The 8,176-nt window shown below is 39.8% G+C and overlaps 1 long non-coding RNA gene across 1 annotated transcript in view; it reads right to left on the bottom strand.

The window, feature by feature from the left end:
• Positions 1 to 328: 328 nt before the first annotated feature.
• LOC146755299 (uncharacterized) overlaps positions 329 to 8,176 on the bottom strand; it is a 75,968-nt gene continuing 68,120 nt past the window's right edge. Inside the window, exon 4 of the long non-coding RNA XR_014938160.1 lies at positions 329 to 605. This is a non-coding gene — a long non-coding RNA (uncharacterized LOC146755299). The remainder of the gene's footprint in view (positions 606 to 8,176) is intronic.

Genomic DNA, 8,176 nt, shown 5'->3' with positions numbered 1-8,176 from the left:
AAGGGAAAAGACTAAAAGGGAAAAGCAGCAGTGAAAGGGAAAAGCAAGACTAAAAGGGAAAAGCAGCAGTGAAAGTGAAAAGAGTAAAAGGGAAAAGCAGCAGTGAAAGGGAAAAGCAAGACTAAAAGGGAAAAGCAGCAGTGAAAGGGAAAAGACTAAAAGGGAAAAGCAGAAGTGAAAGGGAAATGCAAGACTAATAGGTGTCACGGGTTACTTAGATCTACCTATGCCCGTGACACGGGAAGCCACCCCGTGGGCCCCCCCCGGGGCCTGGTAAGTAGGGGGAAAAGGCGAGTGGGATAAAACAGCAACAATCTAAGGAGGAAAAACTTATTTTACTCAATATGATATCGAAATACAAGATAACACAATATAATATAACTGAGGCTAACAAATCGAACGAAACAGAGAGAGAGAGAGTCCCCGAAAACTGAGAGTCCTACTATGAACTCTAGGCGACACGGCTGGAACGCATCCCACTCTCCGAAAAGTTCGAAAGAAGAAGGAGGGCACTCCAGCCTGAAAACGAGATTATATAGAGTCCTGGTCCCGTAACTTATTGTTACTCCTGTTGCTCTCTGGGATATGTAGTCTTCTTCTGTGGACTGCACATTCAAGAGAAGTATCCATACTTGACATTATGTTATGATGTGGAATACTGATAGCAAAATTACAAAATTACAAGACCATGATAGGGAAAAGCAGCAGTGAAAGGGAAAAGCAAGACTAAAAGGGAAAAGCAGCAGTGAAAGGGAAAAGCAAGACTAAATGGGAAAAGCAGGACTAAAAGGGAAAAGCAAGAATAAAAGGGGAAAGCAGCAGTGAAAGGGAAAAGCAAGACTAAAAGTGAAAACAAGCAGTGAAAGGGAAAAGCAAGACTAAAAGGGAAAAGCAAGACTAAAAGGGAAAAGCAAGACTAAAAGGGAAAAGCAGCAGTGAAAGGGAAAAGCAGCAGTGAAAGGGAAAAGCAAGACTAAAAGGGAAAAGCAGCAGTGAAAGGGAAAAGCAAGACACAAAAGGGAAAAGCAGCAGTGAAAGGGACAATCAAGACTAAAAGGGAAAAGCAAGACTAAAAGGGAAAAGCAAGACTAAAAGGGAAAATCAAGACTAAAAGGGAAAAACAAGACTAAAAGGGAAAAGCAGCAGTGAAAGGGAAAAGCAAGACTAAAAGGGAAAAGCAAGACTAAAAGGGAAAAGCAAGACTAAAAGGGAAAAGAAGCAGGGAAAGGGAAAAGCAAGACTAAAATGGAAAAGCAGCAGGGAAAGGGAAAAGCAAGACTAAAAGGGAAAAGCAAAACTAAAAGTGAAAAGCAAGACTAAAAGGGAAAAGCAAGACAAAAAAGGACAAGCAAGACTAAAACGGAAAAGCAGCAGTTTAAGGGAAAAGCAAGACTAAAAGGGAAAAGCAAGACTGAAAGGGAAAAGCAGCAGTGAAAGGGAGAAGCAGCAGTGAAAGGGAAAAGCAGCAGTGAAAAGGAAAAGCAGCAGTGAAAGAGAAAAACAAGACTAAAAAAGAAAAGCATCAGTGAAAGGGAAAATCAGCAGTGAAAGGGAAAAGGAAGAATAAAAGGGAAAAGCAGCAGTGAAAGGGAAAATCAGCAGTGACAGGGAAAAGGAAGACTAAAAGGGAAAAGCAGCAGTGAAAGGGAAAAGCAGCAGTGAAAGGGAAAATCAAGACTATAAGGGAAAAGCAAGACTAAAAGGGAAAAGCAAGAATAAAAGGGAAAAGCAAGACTAAAAGTGAAAAGCAAGACTAAAAGGGAAAAAGAGCAGGGAAAGGGAAAAGCAAGACTAAAAGGGAAAAGCAGCAGTGAATGGGAAAAGCAGCAGAGAAAGGGAAATGCAGCAGTGAAAGGGAAAAGCAAGACTAAAAGGGAAAAGCAAGACTAAAAGGGAAAAGCAAGACTAAAAGGGAAAAGAAGCAGGGAAAGGGAAAAGCAAGACTAAAATGGAAAAGCAGCAGGGAATAGGAAAAGCAAGACTAAAAGGGAAAAGCAAAACTAAAAGTGAAAAGCAAGACTAAAAGGGAAAAGCAAGACAAAAAAGGACAAGCAAGACTAAAACGGAAAAGCAGCAGTTTAAGGGAAAAGCAAGACTAAAAGGGAAAAGCAAGACTGAAATGGAAAAGCAGCAGTGAAAGGGAGAAGCAGCAGTGAAAGGGAAAAGGAGCAGTGAAAAGGAAAAGCAGCAGTGAAAGAGAAAAACAAGACTAAAAAAGAAAAGCATCAGTGAAAGGGAAAATCAGCAGTGAAAGGGAAAAGGAAGAATAAAAGGGAAAAGCAGCAGTGAAAGGGAAAATCAGAAGTGACAGGGAAAAGGAAGACTAAAAGGGAAAAGCAGCAGTGAAAGGGAAAAGCAGCAGTGAAAGGGAAAATCAAGACTAAAAGGGAAAAGCAAGACTAAAAGGGAAAAGCAAGACTAAAAGTGAAAAGCAAGACTAAAAGGGAAAAGCAAGACTAAAAGGGAAAAGCAGCAGGGAAAGGGAAAAGCAAGACTAAAAGGAAAAGCAGCAGTGAATGGGAAAAGCAGCAGAGAAAGGGAAATGCAGCAGTGAAAGGGAAAAGCAAGACTAAACAGGAAAAGGAAGACTAAAAGGGAAAAGCAGCAGTGAAAGGGAAAAGCAAGACTAAAATGGAAAAGCAGCAGCGAAAGGGAAAAGCAGCAGTGAAAGGGAAAAGCAAGAATAAAAGGGAAAAGCAAGACTAAAAGGGAAAAGAAAGACAAAAAAGGAAATCAGCAAGATTAAAAGGGAAAAGCAGCAGTGAAAGGGAAAAGCAGCAGTGAAAGGGAAAAGCAGCAGTGAAATGGAAAAGTAGCAGTGAAAGGGAAAAGGAAGACTAAAAGGGAAAAGCAGCAGTGAAAGGGAAAAGCAGCAGTGAAAGGGAAAAGCAAGAATAAAATGGAAAAGCAGCAGTGAAAGGGAAAAGCAAGACTAAAAGGGAAAAGCAAGACTAAAAGGGAAAAGCAGCAGTGAAAGGGAAAAGCAGCAGTGAAAGGGAAAAGCAAGACTAAGAGGGAAAAGCAAGACTAAAAGGGAAAAGCAAATATAAAAGGGAAAAGCAAATATAAAAGGGAAAAGCAAGATTAAAAGGGAAAAGCAAGACTAAAAGGGAAAAGCAGCACTGAAAGGGAAAAGCAAGACTAAAAGGGAAAAGCAAGACTAAAAGGGAAAAGCAAGACTAAAAGGGAAAATCAAGACTAAAAGGGAAAAACAAGACTAAAAGGGAAAAGCAAGACTAAAAGGGAAAGGGAAGAATAAAACAGAAAAGGAAGACTAAAATGGAAAAGCAGCAGTAAAAGGGAAAAGCAGCAGTGAAAGGGAAAAGCAAGACTAAAAGGGAAAAGCAAGACTAAAAGGGAAAAGCAAGAATAAAAGGGAAAAGCAAGACTAAAAGGTAAAAGCAAGACTAAGAGGGAAAAGCAGCAGTGAAAGGGAAAAGCAAGACTAAAAGGGAAAAGCAAGACTAAAAGGGAAAAGCAAGACTATAAGAGAAAAGCAGGACTAAAAGGGAAAAGCAGTAGTGAAAGGGAAAAGCAGCAGTGAAAGGGAGAAGCAGCAGTGAAAGGGAAAAGCAGCAGTGAAAAGGAAAAGCAGCAGTGAAAGAGAAAAACAAGACTAAAAAAGAAAAGCATCAGTGAAAGGGAAAATCAGCAGTGAAAGGGAAAAGGAAGACTAAAAGGGAAAAGCAGCAGTGAAAGGGAAAATCAGCAGTGACAGGGAAAAGGAAGACTAAAAGGGAAAAGCAGCAGTGAAAGGGAAAAGCAGCAGTGAAAGGGAAAATCAAGACTATAAGGGAAAAGCAAGACTAAAAGGGAAAAGCAAGAATAAAAGGGAAAAGCAAGACTAAAATGGAAAAGCAAGACTAAAAGGGAAAAACAGCAGGGAAAGGGAAAAGCAAGACTAAAATGGAAAAGCAGCAGTGAATGGGAAAAGCAGAAGAGAAAGGGAAATGCAGCAGTGAAAGGGAAAAGCAAGACTAAAAGGGAAAAGCAAGACTAAAAGGGAAAAGCAAGACTAAAAGGGAAAAGAAGCAGGGAAAGGGAAAAGCAAGACTAAAATGGAAAAGCAGCAGGGAAAGGGAAAAGCAAGACTAAAAGGGAAAAGCAAAACTAAAAGTGAAAAGCAAGACTAAAAGGGAAAAGCAAGACAAAAAAGGACAAGCAAGACTAAAACGGAAAAGCAGCAGTTTAAGGGAAAAGCAAGACTAAAAGGGAAAAGCAAGACTGAAAGGGAAAAGCAGCAGTGAAAGGGAGAAGCAGCAGTGAAAGGGAAAAGGAGCAGTGAAAAGGAAAAGCAGCAGTGAAAGAGAAAAACAAGACTAAAAAAGAAAAGCATCAGTGAAAGGGAAAATCAGCAGTGAAAGGGAAAAGGAAGAATAAAAGGGAAAAGCAGCAGTGAAAGGGAAAATCAGAAGTGACAGGGAAAAGGAAGACTAAAAGGGAAAAGCAGCAGTGAAAGGGAAAAGCAGCAGTGAAAGGGAAAATCAAGACTAAAAGGGAAAATCAAGACTAAAAGGGAAAAGCAAGAATAAAAGGGAAAAGCAAGACTAAAAGGGAAAAGCAAGACTAAAAGGGAAAAGCCGCAGGGAAAGGGAAAAGCAAGACTAAAAGGAAAAGCAGCAGTGAATGGGAAAAGCAGCAGAGAAAGGGAAATGCAGCAGTGAAAGGGAAAAGCAAGACTAAACAGGAAAAGGAAGACTAAAAGGGAAAAGCAGCAGTGAAAGGGAAAAGCAAGACTAAAATGGAAAAGCAGCAGCGAAAGGGAAAAGCAGCAGTGAAAGGGAAAAGCAAGAATAAAAGGGAAAAGCAAGACTAAAAGGGAAAAGAAAGACAAAAAAGGAAATCAGCAAGATTAAAAGGGAAAAGCAGCAGTGAAAGGGAAAAGCAGCAGTGAAAGGGAAAAGCAGCAGTGAAAGGGAAAAGCAGCAGTGAAATGGAAAAGTAGCAGTGAAAGGGAAAAGGAAGACTAAAAGGGAAAAGCAGCAGTGAAAGGGAAAAGCAGCAGTGAAAGGGAAAAGCAAGAATAAAATGGAAAAGCAGCAGTGAAAGGGAAAAGCAAGACTAAAAGGGAAAAGCAAGACTAAAAGGGAAAAGCAGCAGTGAAAGGGAAAAGCAGCAGTGAAAGGGAAAAGCAAGACTAAGAGGGAAAAGCAAGACTAAAAGGGAAAAGCAAATATAAAAGGGAAAAGCAAATATAAAAGGGAAAAGCAAGATTAAAAGGGAAAAGCAAGACTAAAAGGGAAAAGCAGCACTGAAAGGGAAAAGCAAGACTAAAAGGGAAAAGCAAGACTAAAAGGGAAAAGCAAGACTAAAAGGGAAAATCAAGACTAAAAGGGAAAAACAAGACTAAAAGGGAAAAGCAAGACTAAAAGGGAAAGGGAAGAATAAAACAGAAAAGGAAGACTAAAATGGAAAAGCAGCAGTAAAAGGGAAAAGCAGCAGTGAAAGGGAAAAGCAAGACTAAAAGGGAAAAGCAAGACTAAAAGGGAAAAGCAAGAATAAAAGGGAAAAGCAAGACTAAAAGGTAAAAGCAAGACTAAGAGGGAAAAGCAGCAGTGAAAGGGAAAAGCAAGACTAAAAGGGAAAAGCAAGACTAAAAGGGAAAAGCAAGACTATAAGAGAAAAGCAGGACTAAAAGGGAAAAGCAGTAGTGAAAGGGAAAAGCAGCAGTGAAAGGGAGAAGCAGCAGTGAAAGGGAAAAGCAGCAGTGAAAAGGAAAAGCAGCAGTGAAAGAGAAAAACAAGACTAAAAAAGAAAAGCATCAGTGAAAGGGAAAATCAGCAGTGAAAGGGAAAAGGAAGACTAAAAGGGAAAAGCAGCAGTGAAAGGGAAAATCAGCAGTGACAGGGAAAAGGAAGACTAAAAGGGAAAAGCAGCAGTGAAAGGGAAAAGCAGCAGTGAAAGGGAAAATCAAGACTATAAGGGAAAAGCAAGACTAAAAGGGAAAAGCAAGAATAAAAGGGAAAAGCAAGACTAAAATGGAAAAGCAAGACTAAAAGGGAAAAACAGCAGGGAAAGGGAAAAGCAAGACTAAAATGGAAAAGCAGCAGTGAATGGGAAAAGCAGAAGAGAAAGGGAAATGCAGCAGTGAAAGGGAAAAGCAAGACTAAAAGGGAAAAGCAAGACTAAAAGGGAAAAGCAAGACTAAAAGGGAAAAGAAGCAGGGAAAGGGAAAAGCAAGACTAAAATGGAAAAGCAGCAGGGAAAGGGAAAAGCAAGACTAAAAGGGAAAAGCAAAACTAAAAGTGAAAAGCAAGACTAAAAGGGAAAAGCAAGACAAAAAAGGACAAGCAAGACTAAAACGGAAAAGCAGCAGTTTAAGGGAAAAGCAAGACTAAAAGGGAAAAGCAAGACTGAAAGGGAAAAGCAGCAGTGAAAGGGAGAAGCAGCAGTGAAAGGGAAAAGGAGCAGTGAAAAGGAAAAGCAGCAGTGAAAGAGAAAAACAAGACTAAAAAAGAAAAGCATCAGTGAAAGGGAAAATCAGCAGTGAAAGGGAAAAGGAAGAATAAAAGGGAAAAGCAGCAGTGAAAGGGAAAATCAGAAGTGACAGGGAAAAGGAAGACTAAAAGGGAAAAGCAGCAGTGAAAGGGAAAAGCAGCAGTGAAAGGGAAAATCAAGACTAAAAGGGAAAATCAAGACTAAAAGGGAAAAGCAAGAATAAAAGGGAAAAGCAAGACTAAAAGGGAAAAGCAAGACTAAAAGGGAAAAGCCGCAGGGAAAGGGAAAAGCAAGACTAAAAGGAAAAGCAGCAGTGAATGGGAAAAGCAGCAGAGAAAGGGAAATGCAGCAGTGAAAGGGAAAAGCAAGAATAAAAGAGAAAAGCAAGACTAAAAGGGAAAAGAAAGACAAAAAAGGAAATCAGCAATATTAAAAGGGAAAAGCAGCAGTGAAAGGGAAAAGCAGCAGTGAAAGGGAAAAGCAGCAGTGAAAGGGAAAAGCAGCAGTGAAAGGGAAAAGTAGCAGTGAAAGGGAAAAGGAAGACTAAAAGGGAAAAGCAGCAGTGAAAGGGAAAAGCAGCAGTGAAAGGGAAAAGCAAGAATAAAATGGAAAAGCAGCAGTGAAAGGGAAAAGCAAGACTAAAAGGGAAAAGCAGCAGTGAAAGGGAAAAGCAGCAGTGAAAGGGAAAAGCAAGACTAAGAGGGAAAAGCAAGACTAAAAGGGAAAAGCAAATATAAAAGGGAAAAGCAAATATAAAAGGGAAAAGCAAGACTAAAAGGGAAAAGCAAGACTAAAATGGAAAAGCAGCACTGAAAGGGAAAAGCAAGACTAAAAGGGAAAAGCAGCAGTGAAAGGGAAAAGCAAGACACAAAAGGGAAAAGCAGCAGTGAAAGGGACAATCAAGAATAAAAGGGAAAAGCAAGACTAAAAGGGAAAATCAAGACTAAAAGGGAAAATCAAGACTAAAAGGGAAAAACAAGACTAAAAGGGAAAAGCAAGACTAAAAGGGAAAGGGAAGAATAAAACAGAAAAGGAAGACTAAAATGGAAAAGCAGCAGTAAAAGGGAAAAGCAGCAGTGAAAGGGAAAAGCAAGACTAAAAGGGAAAAGCAAGACTAAAAGGGAAAAGCAAGAATAAAAGGGAAAAGCAAATATAAAAGGGAAAAGCAAGACTAAAAGGGAAAAGGAAGACTAAAAGGGAAAAGCAAGACTAAAAGGGAAAAGCAAGACTGAAAGTGAAAAGCAGAACTCAAAGGGAAAAGCAAGACTAAAAGGGATAAGCAAGACTAAAAGGGAAAAGCAAGACTAAAAGGGAAAAGCAAGACTAAAAGGGAAAAGCAAGACTAAAAGGGAAAAGCAGCAGTGAAATGGAAAAGCAAGACTAAAAGGGAAAAGCAGCAGTGAAAGGGAAATGTAGCAGTGAAAGGGAAAAGCAAGACTAAAAGGGAAAGCAGCAGTGACAGGGAAAAGCAGCAGAGAAAGGGAAAAGCAAGACTAAAAGGGAAAAGCAGCAGTGAATGGGAAAAGCAGCAGAGAAAGGGAAACGTAGCAGTGAATGGGAAAAGCAAGACTAAAAGGGAAAAGCAAGACTAAAAGGGAAAAGCAAGACTAAAAAGGAAAAGGAAGACTAAAAGGGAAAAGCAGCAGTGAAATGTAAAAGCAAGACTAAAAGGGAAAAGAAGCAGTGAAAGGGAAACGTAGCAGTGAAAGGGAAAAGCAAGACTAAAAGGGAAAAGCAA

This window comes from Coturnix japonica, chromosome 33 (genome assembly GCF_054131305.1).
Source record: "Coturnix japonica strain WE chromosome 33, WE-NBRP24, whole genome shotgun sequence".
NCBI classification, from domain to species: domain Eukaryota; kingdom Metazoa; phylum Chordata; class Aves; order Galliformes; family Phasianidae; genus Coturnix; species Coturnix japonica.
This window is presented reverse-complemented; position numbering and strand designations above follow the sequence as displayed.